Genomic DNA, 27,235 nt, shown 5'->3' on the forward strand with positions numbered 1-27,235 from the left:
TTGGGGATTGTGAAGCCCTAGTGTCTACTCATTCTGCTGCCATCTCCAGGCTGTGACATTCAGACACTATATGGTCTCCTCATGCTTCAGCCAACTCCAGGCTGTGTCATTCAGCCAATTATGGTTTACTGATGCTGCTGGGCCTTTGTCTGGGCCTTGAAATTGTTTATGGCAGTGCTAGCAACCCTAAATCTTCAATTTAATTTTCACAATTCATCTTTTTATCTTAGGGATTGTGAAGCCCTCATGTCTATTCATGCTTCTGCCAACTCAAGGCTGTGCCATTCTGATACTATATGGTCTTCTCATGCTTCAGCCAACTCCAGGTTGTGTCATTCAGCCAATATATGGTTTACTGATGCTGCTGGGCCTGTGTCTGGGATTTGGCATTTTTTATGGGTGCGCTAGCTACCCCAAATCTTCAATATAAATTTCAAAATTCATCTTTTAATCTTAGGGATTGTGAAGCCCTAGTGTCTACTCATGCTGCTGCCATCTCCAGATTGTGACATTCAGACACTATAAGGTCTCCTCATGCTTCAGCCACATCCAAGCTGCGCCTTTCATCCACTATATGGTCTCCTCATGCTGCCAACACCTCCACACTGTGTCAATCAGCCACTAAATTGTCTCCTCATGCTGCCAACACCTCCACACTGTGTCATTTAGCCACTGTATGGTCTCCTCATGCTGCCAACACCTGCACGCTGTGTCATTCAGCCACTATATGGTATCCTCATGCTGATGCCACCTCCAGGCTCTTTCATTGTGCCGCTCTGTGCTCTGATTCTTAAAGCGATGGATGTAATCTGCATGTCATTCTGAATAACAGTATTATTTAACTACCCCAGCACACTCCATATGCGTGTTAGAACAAAGCAAAGTGTTTGACACCCCTATTAAGGTTCTCTGTAGTTTAGAAATAGCCGTTTTTAATATAACTAGGATCAAACCACATTTTTTGAAAAATTTGGCGAATCGGACGAATCAAATTTTTCAAAAGTTTGCTCATCTCTAATCATGAACATTGTACTGTAAAATAGACAACGGTCCATCAGCGGAATTAAGTGACACCTAATGAGCCTGTCTTCAGAATTGGCATGTGTATCAAGGATGTCATATTTGAGGTTTTTATGAAACAGAATAAGAACACCGGCCTTCCGTTGATTCGCTGGAGAACCTATGACCTCACCAACCCAATATTGTTTCATACAGATGAAAACTGCAGTGGGGAGGTGTGTCTCCTGCAGTAGGACAACAGCAGCTCTTAGCCTATTAAGATGGCAGAGTATCATTCTATGCTAAGAAAGGGAATGAAGTCCCTTCACATTCCAGGTGATAATTCTCATGTTATTACCAGGTAGAAAACTGAGTAGATGGCATGGTTCTCCAGGGAAGCAACTGATGTGTGCAATGTGATTATCCTTTTCAGGTGTGGGAAAACATAGACATTCGAAAAATAAAAACTAAGAATAAAATAGGAAATCAGGAAAGAGTAGCTAAGCTACTTCTGCAGCCATGTCCTTATAACTGTAAATCACTGTGTTTAGAGGACTCTCCTCCGCCATCTCCACCAAGGCTGAGTCCCCCTCTGGTGTGTTGTGCTGAAGGGTGCTAGCACTCAGCCCCACAGGAACCTCTGCTGCTATTTTGTGAGCCTTACCTTTCTGCAGGCTGCAGTGTGACAGAGCTTCTGGTATGGCTGCTGCTTTCCAAGAGCACTGGAGAAACTTCTCCATATACCATGCAGAGACTAGAGAGACTGAGGACAGCATTTAGCCCTGAATCAGCCTGTGCTGGTGTGTAGGTAAACGGTTTCAAGGCGCTGAGGCTCATAAACTCCTCCACTGCTCACCCGCTTGTATGCGTGCCCGATCCGGAAGTCTCACGTTATAATTCTTTGTAATTCTACAGGGTGGGCCATTTATATGGATACACCTTAATAAAATGGGAATGGTTGGTGATATTAACTTCCTATTTGTGGCACATTAGTATATGTGAGGGGGAAAACTTTTCAAGATGGGTGGTGACCACGGCGGCCATTTTGAAGTCTGCCATTTTGAATACAACTTTAGTTTTTTCAATAGGAGAGGGTCATGTGACACATCAAGCTCATTGGGAATTTCACAAGAAAAACAATAATGTGCTTGGTTTTAACGTAACTTTATTCTTTCATGAGTTATTTACAAGTTTCTGACCACTTAAAATGTGTTCAATGTGCTGCCCATTGTGTTGGATTGCCAATGCAACCCTCTTCTCCCACTCTTCAGACACTGATAGCAACACCGCAGGAGAAACACTAGCACAGGCTTCCAGTATCCGTAGTTTCAGGTGCTGCACATCTTGTATCTTTACAGCATAGACAATTGCCTTCAGATGACCCCAAAGATAAAAGTCTAAGGGGGTCAGATCGGGAGACCTTGGGGGCAATTTAACTGGCCCACGACGACCAATCCACTTTCCAGGAAACTGTTCATCTAGGAATGCTCGGACCCCACACCCATAATCTGGTGGTGCCCCACAATGCTGGAAAAACTCAGGGAATGTGCCAGCTTCAGTGCATAAAGAGGGAAACACATCATCATGTAGCAATTTTGCATATCCAGTGGCCTTGAGGTTTCCATTGATGAAGCCCAACTATCTTTGTACCCCATATACCACACCATACCATCAATTTTTGTGTTCCAAAAGCCTTGGAGGGATCTATTCAATGTGGGTTAGTGTCAGACCAATAGTGGTGGTTTTGTTTGTTAACTTTACCATTAACATAAAAGTTTGCCTCATCACTGAACAAAATCTTCTGCGTAAACTGAGGGTCCTGTTCCAATATTTTTTTTTGCCCATTCTGCAGCACCTGAAACTACGGATACTGGAAGCCTGTGCTAGCATTTCTCCTGCCGTGTTGCTCTCAGTGTGTGAAGAGTGGGAGAAGAGGGTTGCATGGACAATCCAACACAATGGGCAGCACAGTGAACACATTTTATAAATGATCAGAAACTTGTAAATAACTCGTGAAATAATAAAGTTACGTTAAAACCAAGCACATCATTGTTTTTCTTGTGAAATTTCCAATAAGTTTGATGTGTCACATGAAAAGTTTCCCCCCTGAATATACTAATGTGCCACAAACAGGAAGTTAACATCACTAACCATTCCCATTTTATTAAGTTGTATCCATATGAATGGCCCACTCTGTACATTTTTAATCAAGCATTGGAACTAGTTATCAATTGAGAATACTAATGTAAGTTTTGCTCTCCACCACACAAGGAGATAGATTTTTTGAACTTGTTTCCTCATCAAACAAGAGTCTGAATATCGGATAACTAAGAGATAAGGCATCTGTGCATTAATGCGCCCTTTTCATGCCAATAACAAGTAAACATACTATTTCATGCATGATTATTTAGAATAGTACTTTGTACCCCCTTGTGAGACGAAAAAAAAAGTCTATCCAATTTACATTTACTAACATGAAATCATTGCCAGCACACTAAGCTTTTCATCTGTCTGCACACTGCACAAATGTCTTGAAGAAATGACTTGTCAAGTGTGTATGTCTATTATTTATAGCTATATCCTCAATGGGATTTCATCTTCTGTGAAGCAGCAGATAAATGGTCTCCATTCATGTGTTTTAAGTATAGACATTTTATGGAAAATGTTGGTATATTCTAAATGTTGTGCTGCTACATAAATCAAGCAAAACTCAATTTTTCTTAGCTTATCTTAGAGTTGGATTGACCACAAGACCTTGTAGAGTCTCCATTGACATGACACCCTCTTGTTTATGCTGCATGAGTACTAGACTGTACATCCAGGTCTGTAGATACCATTGTTGAATAGTCATCCAGATAATATTTTTTTTATATATGATATTTTCCATTGCTTTATATACAGTCTAACAGTGTTTTTTTTATTTTCTCTAGTAGGTCTGAAGAACAAAACATAAGTTCAGGCAAAAGTGAGTCTATAAAAATAGTTGCAACCAATTTACTTATTTATTTATTGCTCCTCACCTGGAGATTTTAAATTTTGTCACTTAATTTTTTGCACTCCTTGCTATCCAAGACCCACAACATTTTATTTTTCCATATACAGAGCCATATAGGGTTTACTTTATGAGGGACATGTACTTTTTATTGGTAGATTTTTATTATTATTATTATTATTATTATTATTATTATTATTAATAATAATAATATTATTATTATTATTATATATTGCAAAACCTTTAAAGAAACACTGTCATTGTGGAAAAACTTTTTATATGTTACAGAGCTAATCGTTATATGCCTTTTTACAATATAAATCTATTAAAAAATGTTAATGTCTATTTTCGCCAGAAATTTAAACTGAAAATAGCCACCACTAGGGGTCGTCTGTCTTTAGCCAGACAAACTGATCTGGATTTTACAACATACTGGATACTGGCCATAAAGGGTGTCGGTATCAAGTATAGGAGATCGCTGCTGTATGAGCTACAGGGTATGCGTGGGCACGCACTGCCTGTGAACGAGCACTGTAATCTCGCACTGTAAACATAGAGAGAGAGCTGGGAAACCACTACACAGGCCCTACAGTATTAGGCTATTCCCCCCACGCTGCCTCCGGGACACCAAGCAGGTGGTGGCATATCTTGACATGCCCATGCCAACACACTTTGAAGATCCGCTGGACTTCTCGGCAGCCAAACTTGATTTGTGGCTACAACTAGCAGAGTTTGCCCTTGAAAAGCTGTCCTGCCCGGCAAGCAGTGTGCCACAAGAGCGGGTGTTTAGTGCGGCGGGGGCCATAGTCACCCCAAGTCACTCAGACACTATATGGCCTCCTCATGCTTCAGCCACCTCCAGGCTTTGCCATTCAGACACTATATGGTCTCCTTATGCTTCAGCCACCTCCAGGCTGTGCCATTCAGACACTATATGGTCTCCTCATGCTTCAGCCACCTCCAGGCTTTGCCATTCAGACACTATATGGTCTCCTTATGCTTCAGCCACCTCCAGGCTGTGCCATTCAGACACTATATGGTCTCCTCATGCTTCAGCCAACTCCAGGCTGTGCCATTCATCCTCATGCTTCAGCCAACTCAAAGCTGTGCCATTCAGACACTATATGGTCTCCTCATGCTTCAGCCACCTACAGACTGTGCCATTCAGAAACTATATGGTCTTCTCATGCTTCAGCCAACTCCAGGCTGTGCCATTCAGACACTATATTGTCTCCTCATGCTTCAGTCAACTCCAGGCTGTGCCATTCAGCCATTATATGGTCTCCTCATGCTTCAGCCAACTCCAGACTGTGTCATTCAGACACTATATTGTCTCTCTTCATGCTTCAGTCAACTCCAGGCTATGCCATTCAGACACTATATGGTCTTCTTATACTTCAGCCACCTCCAGGCTGTGCCAATCATCCTCATGCTTCAGCCCCCTCCAGGCTGTGCCATTCAGACACTATATGGTCTCCTCATGATTCAGCCAACTCCAGGCTGTGCCATTCATCCTCATGCTTCAGCCAACTCCAGCCTGTGCCATTCAGACACTCTATGGGCTCCTAATTCTTCAGCCAACTCCTGGCTGTGCAATTCAGCCACTATATGGACTCCTCATGATTCAGCCACCTCCAGGCTGTGCCATTCAGCCACTATATGGTCTCCTCGTGCTTCAGCCAACTCCAGGCTGTGCCATTCAGACACTATATAGTATTCTCATGCTTCAGACATCTCCAGGCTGGGCCATTCATCTTCATGCTTCAGCCAACTTCAGGCTGTGCCATTCCGCCACTATATGGTCTCCTCATGCTTCAACCAACTCCAGGCTGTGCCATTAAGACACTATATAGTATCCTCATGCTTCAGCCAACTCCAGGTGGTGCCATTCAGCCACTATATGATATCATCATGCTTCAGCTAACTCCAGGCTGTGCCATTCAGACACTGTATGGTCTCCTCATGCTTCAGCCAACTTCAGGCTGTGTCATTCAGACACTATATTGTTTCTCTTCATGCTTCAGCCACCTCCAGGCTGTGCCATTCAGCCACTATATGGTCTCCTCATGCTTCAACCAATATATGGTTTACTGATGATGCTGGGCCTGGGCCTAAAAATTTTTATGGTAGCACTAGCTACCATAAATCTTCAATTTAAATTTCAAAATTCATCTTAGGGATTGTGAAGCCCTAGTTTCTACTCATGCTGCTGCCAGCTCCCAGCTGTGTAATTTAGCCACTATATGCTCATGCTGCAAACACCTCCATGCTGTGTCATTCAGCCACTATCTGGTCTCCTCATGCTTCAGCCAAATCCAATCTGTGTCATTCAGCCACTATATGGTCTCCTCCTGCTGCCAACACCTCAACGTTGTGTCATTCAGCCACTATATGGTCTCCTCATGCGGCCAACACCTCCACACTGTGTCATTTAGCCACTATATGGTCTCCTCATGCTGCCAGAGAGGAAAGGGTTACAGAGTAGATTGGAGGGATTGGCTGACTGCCCAGGCTCACTCCCAAGACTCTGAGCAAATGAGTCATCACTGGGAGGGAGGCAGACAGACACGCCCCTCCAGCCAGCAAGATGAAAAAGTAACTGTGCAGCAGATAAATGTAAATTGCTCTGGATATTTAGGTCCTAGACACATAAAAATATATATGTACATGATCAGGATTAGGTGCTGAGTAACAGATCACTTTTTTTTTAACATATCCCAAATAAATTAAGGCATTTTTGCCTATGGAGCTGTGTTTGAGGTCTTTTCATTTTTGCGCTATGATCTGTGTTTTTATCAGTACCATTTTATGATACTTATTAACCCCTTAAAGAGGTACTCCGCCCCTAGACATCTTATTCCCTATCAAAAGAATAGGGGATAAGATGTATGATCGCGTGGGCCCACTGTTGGTGACCCCCGCAATCTCGGCTGCGGCACCCCAAACATCCGGAACACAGAGCGAACTTCGCTCCGTGCCAGATGACTGGTGATGCGGCTCGGAGGCTTGTGACATCACGGTCACGCCCTGCTCGTGACATCAAGGCCACGCCCCCTCAATGCAAGTCTATGGGAGGGAGCGTGACGGCCATAACCCCCCTCCCATAGAGTTGCATTGAGGAGGCGTGGCCATGACATCACGAATGGGGCATGGTCGTAACGTCATGAGCCTCCGGCGCTGCACCCGATGCTCTAAGCGAACATTGAGTGCAGCAGGGAGAGCACAGCGATCAGACATCTTATCCCCAATCCTTTGGATAGGGGATAAGATGTCTAGGGGCGGAGTATCCCTTCAAGGACAAAGGGTTTTTATTGGTCCCTTAGGGGACTTTTAGGAGGAATTATCAGATTCCTCATACAGATTAATGTAGCTCCATAGGACTACATTGATTAGAGTGCTCTGTGCTCATTTTGTAGAGCCTGGTCCAGTAAGGCTCTATCAAATGAAGACTCGGAATCTGGAAGGAAGGAGAAGTAAGCCCTTTGGCTACCTCCACAGTGAATCTCCCCTCAGCGATTGTGCTGCGGGGGCGATCCACTCCACTAGACCACCAGGGACTGATTAAAGGTTCCTTTAGACACTGCTGTCAGCAATTGCTGCATGCCCGCTATCAGCAGTGGCCCCCAGCCATTGGGTATGGAGCTAGCTCCAGTCAGGAGCCCGCTCCATACACGCTTTGCAATACCATGACGGACAAAGTCCATCATGTGTCTCCAAGGGGTTAATGGAATAAAAAAATTATTTTATTTATTTTTAAACTTTTATAAACAATCATGTTTACCCATCAATCCAATACATGCTTTTGGAAGGTTATATTAGCAAATATTTTACAGCAGCTACTGGGGCAAGGCCTTGGGCTGCCATGACAACCAATAGACACCCAACATTGGGTAGAAACCAATAAGACCCCTGAACCAACACTGACACACATTCTAACTGTCAAGATTCCACTATTGATTGTGGCATCTAGACAGTTAAATGGCTGGCATCAGACCAATGCTGGTAAAATGACAGCTGGTGTAAGCTGCAGATAGCAGCTGGTAACCACTATGTATAGAGCCAACTCAGCTCCTGAGACCGTGCCATACTTTTCACCTGACATATGCTACACAGGTAGCTCATGAGTTGAAAAAGGGGTAATGGGGAATCATTCATCATTCTGCCATGCATTGCCAGCTGATCGATGTTCATACAACATACCATATTTTGAATCTTGTTCCTTATAATAATGTTCCAGGTTTTCATTCCAAATTTACCCTGGCCCTGACTTTGACCTTGTTCCTGGATATTCTGCCTCTGCCTTAGCCTTGGATTGTTTGCCTAGTATCTTTTGTTCTATTGTTAGATCGGACCCTCAGATCTTTTCCTGACTAAACACCTTTCAGTATCTCATTTGTCTCATCATCTAGACTATCGCATCCAGAATGCCCTCCTGAATGACGGCCTTTGTCTCCCTTCGTTATTACACTAGTACTGTGTCAGCACGGCCTCCACTAATATGTGACTGTTCTTAACTGTACTAGAATAAGAGCTTTTTTAAAATTATTCTAGTCATATGCGTCAATTTATAAGATGTAACTTGATTATTTAAACTTTAATTAAATTCATGAATGAGCTATTTCACATAAAAATCCATGCACACAAAGAGATACTTTTCATAAAGTTCACATGGTACCTTCTCAGTGCTTCTAGTAAATGACATATTATGGATCTGTAATCTGCCATGTACATTTCTGCCATAGATGAGGGGATTATTGGACTTGGATTTCCTTCTTTACTTCTTTTTAACTTCTTCAGCATTCCCAGATTTTCTTAGTAAAATAAAAATGTATATACACTTGAAGCTGACAATTGAAAATGTAGCTACAACATTGAAACTATATTCAAAAGAATGTGCAGATTCTTATTGAGTTATCTCCTTAAAATCAAAAGTATCTTGAATGTACACCTGTCTGGCTTGAAAAACTCACTTGGGTTAACTGAGCCTGTAGCTATGGCAACAGGCTGAATGTGATCCACTGATGATCCTTCTACAGCCCCTGTATTTCAAGCTGTAAAATATCAAGAAACAAGGCTTTAAAAATGAAATCTTTAAAATATTCAATATGGTATTTAAACAGGAATAGTTATTTGAGCCATCTATCTCAAACATGCGTTTTATTAGATTTACATATATTATTATTATTTTTATTATTATTAATAATAATAATAATAATAATAATAATAATTAAAAAAAAAAAATATATATATATATATATATATATATGATTTAATGTTATCTATTGATACATAAAAATGTATGACAGCAGCAAAGTGATGGGAAAAGCAAATCTTGGGTTGCACAATGGTTCAGTGGTTAGCACCAATGACTTGCAGCTGGGGTTGCCACCTTTTCCATCAAGTAATACCAGGCAGGTTAAAGGGATAATCTAGCCCTGATACATTTTATCCCCTATCCAAAGGATAGGGGATAAGATGTCTCACCGCGGTGGTACCGCTGCTAAGGACCCCCGCTGCTAAGGACCCCCACAATCTTGTATTCACCACCCACCTGTTTGAGCTGGACACCGCAGTGCCAGCTTACAAACAGCTGGGTGACGACCATGGGGCCGAAGTATCATGACATCACGACTCCGCCCCGTGTGACATCACCCCCGCCCCTGCTACGGAAGTCTATGGGAGGGGGCGTGACGGCCGTAGACTTGCATAGCGGGGGGTGATGTCACACAGAGGCGGGGACGTGATGTCACGATACTCAGGCCCCATGGTCGCCAACCGGCTGTTTGTGAGCTGGCACCGCAGCATGCAGCTCAAACAGGTGGGTGGTGAATACAAGATTGCGGGGGTCCCCAGCAGCGGGACCCCGCCGTCAGACATCTTATCCCCTATCCTTTGGATAGGGGATAAGATGCCTCAGGGCCGGAGTACCCCTTTAATATTGTAAAAAAGAGGTGTGATGGGAGGATTGGCTTCACAAAGAGCTAGTACAGGGAATAAATATACTGTGTTCATGCTGTAACGCAAGTTGGCAAAGAGTCCAAGTGATCACCCTACATGTTATAAGTCATACACTCATCAAATACAGATTAGATGCAAGAACAGCATGACTGTTCCATGACATAAAGTAGCACAAACAACTATTTCATGTCTTCCTCTATCCACCCATCACCATGAGGGTAAGAGGGCAAAATCAAGATGCTGAAGATGACAGTCTGTGCATGAAATCATATGCATGGATCTTTTTATTAATAGGACAATGGAACACACCTTTAAAATCTTTGGCAACTTTGGAGTAATTTAATAATTTTACATGTCTTATTTGCTGCAATCTTGTAGAGGGGTATTCATCCATTGAGATGCAAGCAGATGAGAGGGCAAATTTGATGTGGAATAAAACTATGCCATGTGTGAATCTCTCCTTTTTTTTTAAAGAAATGTAGTTTAGTCTACTGTAGACTTTATTGATGACCAGTTCTTCAAAATATTTCCTCTGAGCTTCCAACCAATCAAGCATTCCAAGGGTTTTTAAGATGTACAGATAAAGCCAGCAAAAATGTTATAGTTGGCACACTATATCTGTCATAGAATGTGCTATGCTATCATTGAAGTATGCCTTATAAAGAGCAGGGGCACCTGTCTTTAAAAAAGTTTGTGATCCCTTTTACACTTTCCATACAAACAAAAGACATTGGGGGAGATTTATCAATACATGTGCAGAGGAAAAGTTGCCCATGTTAACCAATCAGATCGCTTCTTTCATTTTTAACAAGGCCTCTGCAAAAATGAAAGAAGCAACTTTTTCACTGGACAGGTTTTGATAAATCTCCTCCATAGTTGATAGAGTTGCCTGGCTTTATGCAACACTAACATACTTCTGAAGACTCATTGGAAATGCACCTGTTTTGGATGAGGCACATGGTTTCCTGCTAAGGAGGTGTGGTAGATTGGGGCACTCAATTGCCATGATCATGCATCACAATCTGGTGCACCTTTTTGCTCCTAAGCAGGAAACCCACATCTCATCCAATACAGCCAAAGGTCCAGCATAGAAATATAAATCATCGCTGGCTTATATCTAAGTAGTGAATCTAATTTCCTGTGTCCTTGGCCTGCAAATCAATAAACATTAGGAGGTGATGCATAACACATTGTTGATTTACTGAACCTTCACAATCTTTCTGCAGTGCTCTACTTTGTTTACACTAGGCACCAGCACAAAAAAAAAAAAAACATTCACAAACGGTCATGTACACAGCTCTATGCAAGGGTGATACACTGCCAAAACTAATATGCCCCCTGAGGAAGCTCCATAGTCCTAGCGAAACATATGTTTGGGTTTGTACACACACTGGTAAGACATGTACACTTGTAATAGACTCCGGGACTCATGCTTAGCATTATACCTATAAGTTCTTGATTTAACCCCTTAAGGATGCAGCCCATTTGGGCCTTAAGGACACAGACAATTACATTTTTACGGTCTCGTTTTTTCTTCCTCGCCTTCAAAAAATCATAACTCTTTTATATTTTCATCCACAGACTAATATGTGGGCTTGTTTTTTGCGCAAGTAATGCCATCACTCACTTTACCATTAAATGTATAGCGCAACCAAAAAAATACTATTTGTGTGGTGAAATTAAAAAGAAAACCGCAATTTTGCTAATTTTGGAAGGTTTTGTTTTCACGCGGTAAAATTTACGGTAAAAATTACATGTGTTCTTTATTCTTTGGGTCAATGCAATTAAAACGATACCCATGATAACCTACTTTTATATTACTATTGCGCTTAAAAAAAATCGCAAACTTTTTCACCAAATTAGTACGTTTAAAATCCCCCTATTTTGAAGACCTATAACTTTTTCATTTTTCCGTATAAGCAGGGGTATGAGGGCTCATTTTTGCGCTGTGATCTGTACTTTTTATTGATACCATATTTGCTTATAGAGATCTTTTAATCCATTTTTTATAATTTTTGGGGGGAATAAAATGTTATAAAAAAAAAAGCATCTATTTTGGCCTTTTTTATTTTTACGTTCACGCCGTTTACCGTACGGTATCATTAACATTTTATTTTAATAGTTCAGATATTTACGCACGTGGCGATACCAAATATGTATGTAAAATATTTCTTAACACTTTTTGGGGGTGAAATAGGGAAAATGGGCCAATTTATGTTTTTATTGGGGGAGGGGGTTTTACACATTTTTTTTTAACTTTATTTTTTTACTTTTATTTTTACACTTTAATAGTCCCCATAGCAATCACTCGATTGCTAATACTGTTCAGTGCTATGCATAGGACACAGCACTGATCAGCATTATTGATCATCTTCTGCTCTGATCATCGGGAAGGCAGATCAGAGCAGAAGACGCTGGCAAGGCCGCGGAGGCAGGTGAGGGGAGCTCCATCTGCCGTGCTGGATGATCTGATCACCGCGGCAGCGCTGCGGGCGATCCGATCATCCATTTTAGTGACCGCGATACTGCAGATGCCGTCATCTGTATTGATCACGGCATCTGAGGGGTTAATGGCGGACATCCGCGGGATCGCGGGTGTCCAACATTATGGGCGGGTCCCTGGCTGCGAACAGCAGCAGGGACCTGCCGCGCATGATCCGGGCATCGCTCCGATGATCACGGTTATGCTTAGGACGTAAATGTACGTTCTGGTGCGTTAAGTACAACCTCACCAGGACGTACATTTACGGCGCTCGTTGTTAAGGGGTTAAGATGCACTATGCACTTTATCTAGAGATAATTCTGACTGCAGATTACTATCTTGTGAACTGTGAAGTGTTATTACTTAATACCATCTGGGATCTATTTTTACTTTTTGTTATGGACACCTTGATCTTACCTGTAGTGTATTTCCGGTTGTGATATTTAAGAGCGCCATGTGATGAATTGACTATATGTATTTTATTTGTAATTGTGACTAATAACGATTTATATACTTTAATATACAAATGTATTGGTGTTTTGTCCATATTTTGGGGTACAGCATAAACTAATACCAAAAACAAAAAAACTGTATCCAGCAGGAAGGAGAAATATGCTTCCTATTTATTCACTATTGGAAAATTGATGTGATCTGACAGATTGTGTTATTGTTTGGGCAGACATGGATTGACAGTTTAAGTCTGTATAATAAAGTTTTTATTTGACAGTTACAGTGGGGCAAACAAAGTATTTAGTCAGCCACCAATTGTGCAAGTTTTCCCATTTAAAAAGATGATAGAGGCCTGTAATTTTCATCATAGATATACCTCAACTATGAGAGACATAATGAGAAAAAAAAAATCCATAAAATCACATTTTCTGATTTTTTAAGAATTTATTAGCAAATTATGGTGGAAAATAAGTATTTGGTCACCTAAAAACAAGCAAGATTTCTGGCTCTGACAGATCGGTAACTTCTTCTTTAAGAGTCTCCTCTGTCCTCCACTCGTTACCTCTATTAATGGCACCTGTTTGAACTTGTTATCAGTATAAAAGACACCTGTCCACAACCTCTAACAGTCACACTCCAAACTCCACTATGGCCAAGACCAAAGGGCTGTCAAAGGACACCAGAAACAAAATTGTAGACCTTCACCAGGCTGGGAAGACTGAATCTGCAATAGGAAAGCAGCTTGGTATGAAGAAATCAACTGTGGGAGCAATTGTTAGAAAATGGAAGACATACAAGATCACAGATATTTTCCCTCGATCTAGGGCTCCACGCAAGATCTCACCGCGTGGTGTCAAAATGATCACAAGAATGGTGAGCAAAAATTCCAGATCCACACAGGGAGGCCTAGTGAATGACCTGCACAGAGAGCTAGGACCAAAGTAACAAAGGCTACCATCAGTAAAACACTATGCCACCAGGGACTCAAATCATGCAGCGCCAGACGTGTCCCCCTGAGAAAGCCAGTACATGTCCGGGCCCATCTGATGTTTGCTAGAGAGCATTTGGATGAGTCAGAAGAGGATTGGGAGACTGTCATATGGTCAGATGAAACCAAAGTAGAATTTTTTGGTAAAAACTCAAAAAGTGTTTGGAAGAGAACGAATGCTGAGTTGCATCAAAAGAACACCATATCTACTGTGAAGCATGGAGTTGGAAACATCATGCTTTGGGGGTGTTTTTCAGCAAAGGGACCAGGACGACTGATCCGTGTAAAGGAAAGAATGAATGGACAGAGCAAAAAGCAAGTACTCTATTTTTTTGTTTATTGTGGAATGCATTTTACAGTGGATACTAATTTATCATGTCCTTTTTTTTGCTTAGATGCATTTTTTTGCACAAATATGTTTTTTTTAACGCAAAAATACACGATCAAAAAGGACACGTAGGAAAGTGTTCTACTAAGACAGCCGGGGGATGCAGGAGCCGTCCCTCAACACTGCTAAACTACAACGACTCCCATTATGGGACAAAGTCTGTTCCATGAAAGGAGTAGTTGTAGTACCGCAGTACTGAGAGATGACACTTGCACATCCCCCGGCTGCGGGACTACTACTCCCATCATGGACAGAATCTGCCCATGCTGGGAGATATAGTCCAGGGTCCGAGTCATTGTCCAGAGACAATCATCCGATCCGCATTTATTAACTGTAAAAGCCGGCGGCACATGTGGCTCCACTGCGCTGTCTAGCGGCTCCCGGCGGGGAATACTGTATACGCTGTCAAAATTCATAATCCCAGCCACCGTGAGATGGGAGCTCTGATAGATGAATAGCTATTCACCAATCAGAGCTCCTGTGAATGCGGAGGACTATGTCAGATTGGAGGACTGCGACGATGACCAGCGTTCTTTTAATTTCAATAAAACGGTTAACGAGGGCTGTGGGGGAGTGTTTTTTTTAAATAAATAAAAAAAAATTCAATGTGTCTTGTTTTTTATAATTGAATTTTCAGGCTTAGTAGTGGAAGCTGTCTTATAGACTGAATCCATTACTAAGCCGGGGCATAGCATTAGCCCCCAAATCAACTAGCGCTAACCTCCTATTATTACCTCGGTACCCACTGCCACAGGGGTTCTGGGAAGAGCCGGTCCCAACAGGCCTGGAATGGCGCTCCTGGGCCTAGGCGGTAACAGGCTGGCATTATATAGGCTGGGGAGGGCCAGTAACAATGTTCCTCGCCCACCCTGGTAACGTCAGGCTGTTGCTGCTTGGTTGGTATCTGGCTGTTACTGAAAATAGGGGGGACCCTATGTGGTCCCCCCATTTTTTCAGCAGCGTGGGTTAACTCTTTCCTTGCTGGGCTCCTGTATGGTATACATGGGTACACTTTGCACCCCTGTATACTATACAGCTGGTGGAGGTAAGCAGTGAGGAGATAGCACCAAATTTAGACCAACCAAAATTATCTACAAAAAACTATCGACACCAACATTGATAAATTTCCCTCATAAAGTATAAATATGTTTCCTATGGGTTGTAGTCGGCACAAATCTTTTCCTTTAACTTCATATTTCTACACAAAATGAAAATCCATATAAACGTTTTAATTTTCAGTTTTGTCGTTTATTTACATTTTAATATCCTGCAGATGTGTGTCCAAATCTACAAACGTCTGGTTATTAATGAAAATGCATAATTTCCCACAAATATTCATAATTCTCTATATTTTTGTAATGTTCACCGACAGACCTTGTGATAGAGTATATCTGTTCTGCTACAGATTTTATTTTAGTTTTTTTTTACCTTCAAGCTAAATGAGTTTTCAGTGGAAAATTGCTATCACCTCAATGTAAAGGTGACAGTGTACATCTGTTTAGTCAACTCTTTAATTTAATGTCAAGTTACTCCCTATGGCAACATGACCATGTCACTTCCCAATCTGCTGATTTTATACACCTGTCTGGTTACAAAGCTGTTGAAATAGAAATCCCAAGGAGGATTTGTTGAACCAGTCAAAAGCACATTCTTTTTTTTTTTTTTAGTTGAACAACTCCAAGTTGCTTGTTGTTATAAATGACTTTCATCAGTTGGTAATAAAGAGTTTAGTATGTCATATGATCTCATACATATAGCCATAGTAGGGCTGGGTTCATGCAAAGTATTTTTGCATGTAATTGGTCATTATTTTGGTATTTTATTTTTAATTGTTGTGCATTTTGTAACCATTTCTGACTTAGGCTAAAAATTCTGACCAAAATATTTCATATTCGCCCAGCCAGAAATTAGCTATTATGTGGAACCCATAATCTGTTTTATGAGCTGTATAAAAACTCATCTTGTGTAATTAATTTTTTCTTTTAAATATATTTGAAGTCTTTCGATATTTGACTCTGAAGATAAGATTATAAAAATGCCTTCTTATTTACAAAACACCCATTGCCTGCAGCATCTTTGGACCATCCCCCAAAAGATTTTGTTTTACAATACAATTAAAATGTTTGTGCAATACGAAATCTTTGTGCATATATGACTAGTAGTAGAATGTTTTTAAATGGTTAGAGAGGTCTTGAAATATATATATTTCCTATTTTTTTTCTTGCAACTGCAGCGGATGTGGGAGGTGTGAGTTATTAAGGGTTTAAACTGGGGCAAAATGTAATGATATCGATAGTAAATTATAATTATATAATATTACTAATTAGTGTAAACACTTAATATAGATTATATTTGTCTGTTTTTGTTCATTTTGCACAATAAAGATTATAATTAGAGATGAGTGAACCCAATCGACCCGATTTTTTGTTTTTTCTGTCTTTACCGTTTCGGCTTGCGCGAGCCATTAAATAGTCCTGAAAAAAGAGAAAGCATCATTTTTTGGCAGGTGGAACAATAAGGGCAGGCAGGGGGCAGTGATGATGATGTAGGGAAAGCAGCAGATCACATGATAACCCAGGTCTATCAGGTGATATACTGCTTACTGTGTCAATCAAGCACAAAGGCCAATAGGGCACTCCCGGCGCATCAGCAACATCCGCGGTGCCTCTGTGGACATCAACCCACCACTCAATCTACCAGCCTGGCATCAGCTTCTTAACATCACCATGACATTTGAGTGTTGCGCTTGAGCTCTATTATATGCATACCTCACCTGAGCATTATTCCATTCTGTGGGCCAGCATACAGTATCATTCTGTATCTGAGTAGAATGCATCATCACTGTAATGCCTGAGTTATTTTTGTGCCAGATTTGTTATTTGGAGTTAGTATTTCTGGGTCGCAGTCCGCCTTTGGAGCGTGTTCCTGAGGTGGGAGAAATGGCTGCAGTGGCTGACCACAGCCCTAGTGGGACTGCTGGTAGTTGTGGTGAGGATTCCGAAAGCTATCATGGTGGATGTGGTGTGAGGAACAGGGAGGCCACGATGACACATCAGAAGTGCTAACTGGGAGGAGTAGTGGGGATGATGAAAAGGAGTTTAAAGGGGTATTCCGGGAAAAAACTTTTTTTTATATATCAACTGGCTCCAGAAAGTTAAACAGATTTGAAAATTATTTCTATTAAAAAATCTTAATCTTTCCAGTAGTTATCATCTGCTGAAGTTGAGTTGTTCTTTTCTGTCTGACAACAGTGCTCTCCGCTGACACCTCTGTCTTTCTTGGGAACTGTCCAGAGCAGAAGTGGTTTCCTATGGGGATTTGCTCAAGTTTGGACAGTTACTGAGACAGACAGCAATGTTGGCAGAGAGCACTGTTGTCAGACAGAAAATAACAACTCAACTTCAACAGCTGATAAGTACTGGAAGGATTAATATTTTTTTGAATAGAACTAATTTACAAATCTGTTTAACTTTCTGGAGCCAGTTGAAAACATTTTTTTTTCCTGGAATACTCCTTTAAAAAGGAGGTTGTCAGTGGGCCTTCTGGTCTGAGCAGCTGAGGAGCAAGTGACGGTGACACTGGTGCTGGAGAAAAAAACTTTCTAGTACGGGGGCACAGTTGGGTGTTGATATACAAAGCTATTTATGGTATCCTGACATGTGGAAATTCTTTACTATGTTACCAGATGCAGAAAAGAATGCACTATGCTGTCTCTGCAGAGAGAAAGTGAGGCACAGGCAATGTCCAAATTTAGGAATAAGGCCTCTATGTCAGCACCTCAAGTATCACAAATTTGTGGACTGGGTAGTAGTATCCCTAGTCCACAAATTCCTGCTCTCTGCTGGGTACATATAACTCTACCTCACCACTGTCAGCTGAACGCTTGCTCCTACAGTAACACCAACCCACCATCACCCTACTTCCAGCCAAGCCTACACGTACAGAAACCATCATCCACAATAAAAGGAATAATTTTTGGAACGCTTGGAAACATCCATGCTGTCTTCCTCACTTGCTAGATTAACAACCGGTTGCCACTCATAAAAAAGGGATGATTTTTGGAACGCTTGGAAAAATCCATGCCATCTACTCGCAACTGTCTAACAGCCATGCCTCTTCCATAAGCAGCACTTTTTTTTTTAGGATTTGTCTCATCTGTGTTGTGTCATCCTCCTCCCCATTCCATCAGTTATCAATTGGGGAATCCATGTGTTCCAGACACCAGTATTCTCCCAGTCACCCTGTTGTAGTGTGTCTCAATTTCTACCTGGCCAAGTTGTTGGTGGCACAGACCCTCCCATACCATCTAGTGGACTCCACGGCCTTCAAGCTGTGCCCAGCCAAGGTGGCATGTAACTAGTCAAAATTATTTTGCTGAGACATCAGTACCATGCATACATCGGTTGATACACAGAGTAGTACCCATGGCCGGGAGCAATATGTGGCCGAAAAAAAGCTTTGCCCCATTTCTGTTGTCTCAGTGGGATTCCCCAGCTGGGCCTGGGCTGCCTGGCTGGGGCAAAATTCACATTTATTGTGTTTGCTTTTGCAAACACCCTGCGGCCAACCAGGACTGCTGGACAAATTCATATTTGTTGCATTTGCTTTTGCAACCACCCTGAGGCCAACCAGTGCTGCTGGGCCAAATTAAAATTTGTTGTGTTTTTTTTTTCTTTTTGCAACCACCCTGCAGCCAGCCAAGACTCCTGACCAAAATGAGTACCTAGTTGCCCTTATTTTGCTGAGACAGCAGTACCCTGCATGCCAAGGTTGATACGTGGAACTGTCCTTAAAGCCAGGAGCAATACATGTCTGAAAAACAGTTTTGCTCCATTCATAGCTGCTACTTTCAGCCAGGCCTAGGCCATCTGGCTAGGACGAAATTCAACAAATTTTTTGCAAATTTTTTTTTTGCAACCACCCTGCGGCCAGCCAGGACTTCTGACCAAATAAAAAAAATTTGTGTTTGCTTTTGCAAAGACCCTGTGGCCAGCCAGGGCTGCTGGCCAATTTATAATTTGCTGCATTTGCTTTTGCAACCACGCTGTGGCAAGCCAGGTCTTTGCATACACAACCCATGCATGTTAGCATCACCAGTCCAGGAACCATATAGTTGAATTTTAATTTCAATTTCAAAATTAAATTCCTTTAGGAGCAGATGCTGACGGCAATGATAGAAGAAGGAGGGATGGATGAGACTACACGTCTTGATGGCATCAGTACAGATGTTCTCCTTGAGGAGGAGGAGTTGGATGAGAAGATAATGGAACCTGAGGAGGATATGGCGATGGACTCTATGGAAGAGAGAGGGGACGATGACCTTACACAAGATGACATTTATGAGGATGAGGAGAAGCATGACCAACCTTGGCTCTATGGGACAGAAGAAGAACAAGCTAAACTGGCAAGGATGGCTAAGTGTATGCTTTCCTGCTTCCACAATAACAAGCATATTGTGGGCTTGAACGGAAGAGAAGAGTACAGGGTAGCAACAATCTTAGATCCTCGGTACATAGAATATAATTTTTCGCACCTTCTGAGAAGGAAGTTTAGTTGGATGCGTATAAGGAGCAGCTACACAGCCAGCTTGCCACGGCTTTCCAGCAATAAACAACTGCTGAACGGGAGTCCAGCCTCCACTCTCCACAGAGTTAACGCTCCACTACCTCTGCCAGTACTACCCCAGCAAGAGGCAGGAGCATCAGCAGCAGTGGCAGCATCTTGACATATGAGCACATGATTGTAAAGTTTCTGCATCCTGTATGCTCCCCTGACAGGAGTAACAAAAAGCGATGTAAATCACCACCTTAACAACCAGGTTGAGGTCTACCTCAGCAGTGCCCTTTCTCTGACAGACACCATGAGCTCAGACCCCATGGACTCCTGGCTCACCAGATTAGACCATTGGCCACAACTTTCCCAATTTGCCATGAGTGTTCTGTCTTGTCCACCCCCCATGTGTGGCTTCCATCACCCCCTAGAGTGTTTAGTGCAGCAGGCTGTGGTCACCCCGAAGCGAACAAGATTGTCAGTCAGCAGCGTGGAAAAACTGACTAACTAAAATGAATCAGGCATGGATCAGTCAGGAATTTAAACCTCCTGTGCCAGATGCCACTGATTAGGCTGTACTACCACAATCCCTGCTGGATGCTAGATACATCTGTCCGCCATCTCATGCTGTACGCTAGTGACATCTGTCCACAATCTCATGCTGTACACTAGTGACATCAGTCTGCCACCTCATGCTGTACACTAGTGACATCTGTCCGCAATCTCATGCTGTACGCTAGTGACATCAGTCCAACATCTCATGCTGTACGCTTTAAACATCTGTCTTCTATCTCATGCTGTACGCTATTAACATCAATCAGCCACCACCTGCTGTATACAGGATACTATTAGTAACACCAATCTACCATCTCCCTTCTTCCAGCCAGTCCTACACATACACAATCCATCATCCCCAAAAAAAGGAATACATTTTGGCATGCTGGGATAAAGCCACAGCGTCTTCGTGTGCATATTAACACTGGCAGGCATCTATCGACAACCAGGGATAAATTATGCCGCTTTATTTTGGTGTAAATAAGCCTAAAAAATGGGTGAGCTGAAATAGTTACCACGAGTTACCGCATGTTGCCATAACTGATCTTTAAAAACACTTTAACACAACTTCAATACACTCCTAACAGTGTTATACAGGGGTTTAGAGCTGTTGGGCAGTGTTTTAAACATGTCCAGGGGCTTATTTAATTGCTGGTTTGAGTCGAACTAAGCCAAACTGAACTTGTGTACCATAATATTTATAACGGCTGGTGGAAAGAGGCAGGATCTTAGATATACTAATGACTAAGTCATGAAGTGCATTCCTAGTGAGTGGCTGACCCAGGAATGAGTAGGAGAAAATGTTGCTACCAACTCATGGCTAGAATAGGAAAATGATTGCCTACTCCACACCTAATGGCACATTTTGTGGAAGTAGACACATTTCCCACATAATGAAGCACCAACTATTGGGTTCTTTAGTTTTGTTTTATTTTTTTATACTATCTTCTTTACAGTTTTTTTTTCTCTTGTTTTATGTCATTCTGGATTCTAGAAGGTCTCCCTCAATTAACTGAAAGTTTGACAATACTTATATAATAATATTTCTTACCTCTCCGCTAGAAGAAATCTAATAATGAGATTTAATATCTAAAGGCTGAATTAGGGATTCCAATTGGATAGTTTTGTAAGCAACATATATAGAGTATATATATAAAGTAATCACATAATTTATTTTGTATGTTAACTTTTAACCTGTAAAGGTCAAAGGGCTTACAGGTACGCCCTTGCGTCCTGATACTTTAAGGGGTATTCTGGTGAAAATTGTCCCCATAGCAAACCTCTCTTACTCTGGACAGTTCCTGACATGGACAGAGGTGTAAGCAGAGAGCACTGTGGTCAGACAGAGAATAAATTCAAAAAGAAAAGAAGTTAAACAAATATGTTTAACTTTCTGGTGTCAGTTGATTTAAAAAACAAAAATAGTCTGCCGCCAGTGTACCCCTTTAAGGACTCAGGGCGTACTTGTATGCCCTTGGCGTTTCCGGTAACCAGTACACACAGGGCAGTGATCAGAAGGGGTTGACTGCTGATATCTATCGGCAACCATCCCAGGACATTGGCTGATTGCCTTGATTGCCGGTCATCACAGCTTTTCTTGGCCAGTCGGGTCTCCGGTGACCCGATGGCATGGAAAATCCAGGTGATTGTGCTGTCCGAGACAGCAACAATCACCCTGAAGGAAGGAGCGAGGTGGTAGGGGTGTCACCGTACTTCTATCCCTGCGATTGGTCGGGCAGGACTGACAGGTCTATCACAGATCGGGGGTGGGGGGGGAAATAGAATTAACCTCTTAACGACGCGGAGGGGGGGGGGATAGAATTAACCTCTTAATGACTGCGAGCATCGGAGCGATGCTCGCGTCATGTACAGCAGGTCCCGGCTGCTGATACCAGCCAGGGACCTGCCCGTAATGGCGGACATCCGCGATCAAGCGAATGTCCGCCATTAACCCCTCAGATGCCGTCATCAATACAGATCCCAGCATCTGCAGCATTGCGGTACTTCAAATGATTGCTATAAATAGTACCCTATGGGGAATATTAAAGTGTAAAAATAAAAGTAAAAAAATAAAAGTAAAAAAAAATTTGAAAAACCCCCTCCCCCAATAAAAACGTAAATTGTCCCATATTCCCTATTTCACCCCCAAAAAGTGTAAAAAAAATATTTTATATACATACTTGGTATCACCACGTGTGTAAATATACCAACTATTAAAATAAAATGTTAATGATACCGTACGGTGAATGGTGTGAACGTAAAAAAAAAGTCCAAAATAGCTGCTTTTTTATAACATTTTATTCCCCAAAAAATTTATAAAAAAGTATTAAAAGTTTTATATAAGCAAATATTAAATCAATAAAAAGTTCAGATCACGGTGCAAAAAATGTGCCCTCATACCGCTGCTTATACGGAAATATGAAAAAGTTATACGTCTTCAAAATAGGGGGATTTTAAACGTACTGATTTGGTTAAACAGTTTGCTATTTGTTTTAAGCACAACAGTAATAGAAAAGTATATTATCATGGGTATCATTTTAATCGTATTGACCCAAAGAATAAAGAACCCATGTCATTTTTACCGTAAATTGTACGTCGTGAAAACAAAACCTTCCAAAATTTGCTAAATTGCGGTTTTCTTTTAAATTTCCCCACACAAATAGTATTTTTTTTGGTTGCGCCATATATTTTATGGTAAAGTTAGTGATGGCATTACAACAGACAAAAGGTTGTGCAAAAAACAAGCCCTCATACTAGCCTGTGGATGAAAATATAAGAGTTATGATTTTTTGAAGGCGAGGAGGAAAAAACAAAAATGGGCTGAGTCCTTAAGGGATTAATATCCCCAGATCTGCCCACCCATGGAAGTTTAGGCAGAATGGGGGGAACAAGTCCGGTGGGGGAACTACCAGCAGGGGGTTGCGGGGCATCTTAGAAGCAGTGGCGAGATGTGGTGCTTAATTGGTGTATTTTATGTATGTATACTTTTAATTGGGGGATTGGTCCTTTAATAGCCTTTCTTCCACATTTAAGCCTATGTTTACAAGTATTATAAAACCTGTAAACTTTGAATGTGGATTTGTGCACAAAAAATGGACAGCACAGTACAGTACCAGAAAAACAAGCAAGAAAGTGTAGATCAGCTCACCAAAGTCCATATGAATTAAGCATCTGTCAATGATCCCGGAGCACGGGTGCAGGGAGCCGCCACTCCCCATAACATAAGGAAAGAAAAAATTGTGGCAAAGGTCCAGCTCCTGGGTATGCAAAAATCCAGTAAAACTTAACCTTTAATTGTGCACATTAAAACCATGGAAAATTCGCCACTCGGTGGCAAGTGACATGTCACTTAAAAAAAGGGTGAAACGCCGACGCGTTTCAAGCTATTGTTCTTAGTCCTGGCGTTGGTACCTTGTAACACGGGGGTTTAAATACCTGCTGGCATATGGTCAGGTCTCACCGTGGATCAAAACTCCCCACCTCCGTCAAACAGGATGTGACGTGGCGTGTGAAAGGTAGCTGAATGAAGGTGCGACAAGGTGAAACCTGATCACAGTGCTGAATGAAGCTGATTAACCCATAGATAACCTTCTTGCTTGGAAACAGACATCTCATATCAATATACCTGCAATTGTGCCCATAAATATATGCATGCGGCACAATATGCACAACTGCAACCTGTAGAACACACATGAAAGGCCATACAGATATCAAATCTTATGTGAAAAAGTAGAGAAAGTTTCCGGCTCTATCCCTGGTCTGGATCCCAAGCAAGGAGAGGGTGTGGACCTCACCCAGAACAATGGAAATGAAGAAAGCAAACTCCAGCTCAGCACAGGTGAATTCGGCTTTATTCACATCAACGAGGCAACAGGTACAGAGAGGAAGTGACGCGTTTCGGCCAGGTGCTGGCCTTAGTCGTACAATGATTACAAATTCCAAGGACTCTTATATATGGAACCGGGAGCGAGGGGAGACACCCAGGGCTAATTAGCCAGGAGTGGCTCCTGTTCACACCCGGATCCACTAGCACAGAGAACAAAAAACACTTGTGCACTGTTATATTAATCATATGGTGTGATCGGAGTTAAAAAGAAGTAAAAACATAATCTTTATTAACTATATATAGAAAAACAAGTGCAAATATAATAAAATAACAATCTATGCGATTGAACACTGGTAGCCCAAAGGGAACATAGTGTGGCAGTGTGGCAAGGAAAGGGTGTATTTCCCTTGCTATCTCTGCAGAATGCTCCACCTGTGGTCTGATTAATGAGGTATCAGGAAGGGAAAGTGTGTGTTTAAAAGAAAAAGGAACAGAATAGTTGGGGCTCTTCCTAGGAGACAGCATGTGGGCTGTAGGGAAGAGACAGAGGCTGCTGAGGAGTATACAGCCCGAGCTGAGTGGCTCAAAGAGAGTGACATGAATTGTGATTAAAAAGTTGCAGGGGACATATGTTTAACCGGCTGAGGGTAGCTCAGCGGTTGTTAGTCAGGACAAGCTGATCTGTTTAGTCAGTGACCAGACGGTCTAGGATTTTGTTTTGTTCCTGCTTTTTGTTGATTTCTTACCCTGCAACCTGTCTAATAAAACTGGCAAGGTGCCAGATTTGCATTATAAGCGTTTGTTTGCTGGTTTATTGAGAAGAAACGCATCCTGTGGCGTGGTCCAGGACGATCCCAGAGCTAATCCCCAAGACGGATCGTCACATTTTTGGTGGAGGATGCGGGCAAACACGTTGCTAGGAGCAACCAGTGGTCGAGTTGCAGTGAAGTTGTTGCCAAGAGCAGGACTGAGCCTGTGGTGAAGTTGTTGCTAAGGGCAACAGATCGCATCAAGCGAGTGGGCGCTCTTTCTCAAGTAAGGAGACAGGTGGACGGGCCACCTGCAGAGTGCAGATTACGTTTTGAGACTGTGTATAAAGGCGTTGCTAGGGGCAACGGAAAATTTTGTTGGCAAGTGGCTGACATTTCGGCAGAGGACTGTACTGTGTTTGCAAGGTTTGAAGTGTTGCAAGATGGATGTCCTGATAAGTGCTTTGTTGCAGACTGCTGCAGCGCAAGAGGAGGCAAGCTTTGCAGAGTTTGAAAGGATTGCTACACATGAGGCATGGCCCAAGACACACTTGGGAAACTTGGTGTTTGGATTCATTGGAGGAGATGCCCAAAAAGTTCATTGTGAACTGGATCCAAAGATATTACGGGACTATGAGAAAGTCAAGACAGAGATCCTGACTAAAGTGGGAGTAAGCCAAGCTGCAAGACTACAGTGTGCACTGCAGCCTAACAGTGACGCTGGGTTTAAGGTTGCAGAGCTACTTAAAGAGCAAGTGGAGCGATGTTCTGCAGCAGAGAAGCTGGTGAGAGGTGTCCAGCACCAGCCCTTAACTGACTGGACGGCAAGAGATTCTGGTAAGACTGTTCCAGGGGTTATGGGGGCCATGTTTAGTGACTATGAGACTGCATAAAAATGATGGGACTGTGCATAAAAAGGCTGAGTCGGAGGGTGGTGTTTCCCTAGTTGACTGTGTGAACAGTGTTCAAGGTGGTACCAACCTATGTCCAGTTGCAAAATCATGTGAGGGTGGAGAACCTCTCATGGAGACTGATGGGACTGTTCACACTGCAGATCGGATTGAAAAAATCTGGTGAACAGAAAATGTTAAATGCAGGACTGGGAGAAAATGTAACAAAACACACTTTGCCTGAGTTAGGTCCTAGTGCTATGAACTGTCCTGTAAATTTTGAACATGTGCAATCTGATAATGTTTTTGTTGAAAAACTTATGTTGATGTGTTCAGATGTAAAGAGTACTGCTGCCACCTCTGACAGGACAAAAGAAAACCTGTGTGAGCTGGCAATAGAAGGTAAAAAGATGACGCTTTTGTTAGACCCTAGATGTGTAATAAGTCTGGTAAAGTCCAGCAGGAGAAAGCCAGACCCCACTATAGTGTCTATGCAGGCTGGTATTTGGGGTTGTAAAATGGTTAATGTCTGTATTTCTACTCCCTATGGTACTATAGATCACAAGGTTGCAATAGAGCCCTCCTTGGAGTATGATGTAGTACTGGGGACGGATTTTCAATTTTTTCAGCAATTATGGGAAGACTGTCGGGTAACTAGAGCAGGTACACCTGATAGGCCCACAACACTTGACTTGCACCACACACTAGTGGAGAGTTACTCAGCAGAGGCTGAGGACGGGGAGTGTCAGCAGTCACTAGATGTAGGTCAGATAGGGGTCTGCCAGACTGCTGGGGGAGCTGAAGACCAGACCGTGAGTCAAGTCCAAGAGGATCCAGTGACTCAAGTGACAAGTGTGCCTCTGACTGAAACAGAATCTTCAGTGAAACCAGAAACGGATCAGGTACAGGAACATGGGTTCCATTCGCCAGCTGAAGATGAGCCCAAGGTGGGGCTAGAGTTGCGCGGTCATCTGGAAGAGGTGACTGGAAAAGAAGCTACAGAGATGTCTGTGGATAATGCAGAAGTACTGAAGAGAGTACATGTGGAGCTGGGTGCTGCGCTTACTGTCACAGACAGAGTCCTGAGTGAAGGCGATGTGATGTCTGGACCAGAGATGGATCGTGACCAGGAAGGTCGAACCACTGGACCAGATGTTGTTGCAGACCCAGGAGCCCTAGACCTTTCTGCTGGGCAGCAGAGAGACAGTGTTGAAGTGAAAGAGAAGTCTGCCAGTGAGCAGAGAGACAGTCCAGAGAGACTGTCCAGGAACTACCCTGAAGCCCAAGTGGCCAAGACCCTTGAAAAGGGGGAGACTACTCCTAAAGGTGGAAAAGAGTCTGAACGAGTTTGCTTGAAGGAAGAGACAGGCCAAGCACAGGTGACTGTCAGAGGACAAGAGAATGTCAC

The sequence above is a fragment of the Hyla sarda genome, chromosome 9 (genome assembly GCF_029499605.1).
Source record: "Hyla sarda isolate aHylSar1 chromosome 9, aHylSar1.hap1, whole genome shotgun sequence".
NCBI classification, from domain to species: domain Eukaryota; kingdom Metazoa; phylum Chordata; class Amphibia; order Anura; family Hylidae; genus Hyla; species Hyla sarda.